This window comes from Ixodes scapularis, unplaced genomic scaffold (genome assembly GCF_016920785.2).
Source record: "Ixodes scapularis isolate PalLabHiFi unplaced genomic scaffold, ASM1692078v2 ptg001164l_1__unscaffolded, whole genome shotgun sequence".
Taxonomy (NCBI): domain Eukaryota; kingdom Metazoa; phylum Arthropoda; class Arachnida; order Ixodida; family Ixodidae; genus Ixodes; species Ixodes scapularis.
Window position 1 is genome coordinate 654,835 of NW_024610111.1, and position 3,841 is coordinate 658,675.

Here is a 3,841-nt window from a genome sequence, read left to right on the forward strand (position 1 = left end):
GAAGTAAGTAACAAGCTGCATACCGTAAAGCCACTGCTTAGTGAGTGGGAGAGTGCAAGACACCGTGAACGCTTTTATGAGGTTGTCCTGTGTTGGCTAAGGATAGGGCATACGCACCTCACCCATGGCCACCTTCTGCGCAGGGAGGAAGCCCCAGAGTGCGAGCACTGCAATAATCCTTTAACTGTCGCACACATATTATTAGAATGCCCTGCTTATGACCTAGACCGACGGAGACATTTTTCTCAGCTATATAAAGAACATACGCCTTTAAATCTTCCTATTTTGCTTGGCAATGAACCATTAGTTCCGCATCACAGCGTTTTTAGCTTCTTGAAAGCTATCGGCCTTTTACACCGACTATGATTTTACACCCAACTTCATGTCCATAACTACTTACAAATCATACACATAGTTTTAACCTATCATCAACTACTAAAGTTCTATCCTCTTCGAAACCCTATCTGCAATAGTGTATGTACAGTCGGGGGCAAAAGTTTGCGGGGCACCGGAGCGCGTGCCGAAATGCATCGCCGCGCCGTCCGACGGCGCGCCGCCGCATTAAGGAGACGCGCTTTGCGCATGCGCGGCTTTCGTGCTCGCAATCATGTCTCTTTCGCTCGTTTCTTTTCGACGCGCTCTTGATAACAGCAGTCGGCGCCAGGAGCGCGAGCTAGCTCTTCGCTGGTTGTCATGCTGTGCGCCTGCTTCAGCCGCCTCAGCCACCGCGCTTTGTCATGGAGGTCGCGTAGGGGGAAGAGGGGGGAGGTGAGGGTTAACCAGGCGCTCCGTCACCCAGCGCGGCTGCTGAGGCAGCTGAAGAGGACGCGAGGCATGACAGCCAGCGAAACGGCAACTTGCGCCCCTGGCGTCGACTCCGGTTATCAGGAGTAAGTCAGACAGAAACGAGCGAAAGAGACATGACTGCCAGCGCGAAGGACGCGCATGCGGAAAGCGCGGCTTTTTAATGCGGCGGAGCGCCGTTGCACGGCGCGGCAATGCATTTCGGCACGCGCTCCCGTGCCCCGCAAACTATTGCTCCCGACTGTACATGGCGCATCATAGCCTAAGATGCTTTTGCGCCATAAAACCCCAACCAACCAACCAACCAACCACATTTTATTGGACCACATTCATGTATACATGATTTACTTCAGGAGCTCTGTATGTTTTATACGAAAGACATCGATACTCACAAAAATAAATGAATATGAAGGACTTCGGCATATCGTACACTTCGTAACAGATTCTTAGAGGAATCAAGTTAACAAAACCTTTCCACGGAAAACATGCTGTATGATACATTCACTTTCACGCCGACTCGGGTACGGGAAGTAAGTGCAAAAATAAGTAAGACATCGCTATCATTACCAGTCGTAAGAGTATAATAACAATGCGAAGCACACGCCGGATAGTACAAATTCCCGATTTGCGGCAAATATAAAAAAAAAAAAACGATTTGCATAGCCTCAAACTCACTGCGGGCGAGCCATTACCAAACTACTCTATTCGAAATCTGACAAGATTCAAAGTCCCTAAACATTCCCCGAAATTGTTCAGAAAAGAAATATGGCTTCAGAAAAAAGCCGCTAAAAAACTATGGACAGTGAATACAAAAGTGGATACATTTTCTTTAAAATATTTTTAGCCTCTATACACTATTTTCTATCGAAATTTTGTAGAAAGTGGACAAATATTTTTGTTAGCGAGCCGTGATACAGATTCGCTGGAAAAAGGGGAAACAAATATTTGGAGAGCAAGCTGCACCGCCCACTTAATAAGCACTTTTTGTTTTTGGTTTGGCAACCGCCTCTATTAATACACTATCAATAGTTAAACCTGTCTCGTTGCTTACTAGCCACTAAAGAGTGCAACCGAACTTTGCTTAAATTCCGGTTAAGAGATCAAACATGTCAACACAAGCGTATTCTGCAAAACAATTTTAAAAAACCCTTTGTGGTGCTCCTCTGGGCAAAGGCTAAAACCACCCAGACCTCAAAGTGTGCTATACAAGGCGGCACACACTCCTCGAACATGTGTTACACTCTCTATTATGGGAAGAAAGTGATTTTATAGTTGCTGAATGAAATGGATGGCAGCCTGTGATGGTACTGCTAAGTTCCCGAAGAATTTTCCAGGCACGTGGTATGCTTTAGGAACAATACAGTACTGGTGAGGCCTGGTCAAGTTATTAGACTCATCCGATAGCAGCTGAGAACAGCCACAGCTGTAAGTTGTCTGTTCAAGCAAAAGCTTGATCAAATAGCCCCGAACGTAATAAAAAAGTGGACGAGTCATCAATTATGTTAGACCTGATGTCTGATGCCAGCTCAGAAATATCCTCTAGTGGCAGGAAGTTATCAATTGCAAGACATTCCACAATATCTGAAATTAAACTTTCATGGTGCGAAGATATCTGCAACTCCTTTAGGAGCTCAGCCTTGTCATCTTCTACGCTTTCATTGTCCGGCAGTTTGAACAGTTTCTTTATCGAGAGGTGTTTTAGTCCTGAGGTGAACTGGTGCACATTTGGGTTTGTGTTACAGCCCAGCATTTGTCGTATATAGCTCCAAAAACATTCTCAAGTGTGTCTTGCTGCAGGCGTCGTGTAAGTAAGAACTTAAAGTCATGGCTGATTCAAAGTTCATCCCAGAGCATAAGGACACTTTTTATAGTAACTTGCCACCCAATGATGGCTTATGGCTGCCTCCTACTTTGGAACTGGCATGCTGAATCCAGTGGTCTCTTGAACCGCCGTATTGTAGGCGAACGTGACGTAGGGCAACACCTCGTTCCACGTCTTGTGCTCTACGTCGACGTACATAGAGATCATGTTGGTGATTTTCTTGTTGAGTCGCTCCGTCAGACCGTTGGTCTGCGGGTGGTACGCAGTGGTACGACGATGGCTGGTGGAACTGAGCCGAAGGATTTCTCGGGTCATTTGCGCCATGAACGATGATCCGCTATCTGTAATAAGAACTTTAGGAGCACCGTGCCGGAGGACGATGGACTCGATGAGACTTCCACAGTAGTCCCTGAAGGCAGGGCTTTGGTGTCGGCGTACCGCGTGAGAAAATATATTTTTTTTTTTTTTTATTTTCTTCCGGGCACAAGTTCGCCCTACCAAACGCCCAACTCCCTCAGTTATATCCCCTCCCCCTCTATCAAAATGTCATTCCTGACAATATGTTTTATCGTAACAGCAGTAATAATAAAATGCTTTATTTTAAATGTGTTGTCTCAGAGCTAGAAGCCCGAGCTCATATAGCTTTATTTTTGGCAGTTTCTCCTGCTGAGCAAGAATTCGAGCAGGCGAGGTGTTTCCTTGTACAAAGAGCTCGCGCTTGTAGTTTAGCAGTGGTATTGTCATTTCGTATACTTATATGTGAAAATAATAAGAAGGCAATATTTAGGCGAAGCAATACTCCATCCAAAAGAAAAGGAGAATAGTGCAAAATACATGAACAGGTTATCTGAGAAGAGTTCCATTTGGTGCGGAAATAAATCGACGATATCAAACTAATATATTTGGCGCATGGAGCGCTCCAGGCTTGGGAATGGGGGATCGCAGCGGCGGGATGCTTGCGGGCCGCTACCCAGAGAGTCGCGTGCGGCGTGCGGTTCTCGGGCAGTAGGGTTGAAACCCCTGCTCTATGGGGCTATAAGGTGCGCTCCCCTTGATGTTAAACAATAGCTGTAATTTATAGGTCGCTGGTTCGAATTCGTCCCGAGAGTTCTAAATTTTCGTTTTCGTATAAAATCAGCGGAGCGAGCGTGTGAATAATGACGTAACCGGTGCCTTTCTCGAAGGACGACCGTGCCATTTTCCTAAGATATTCTA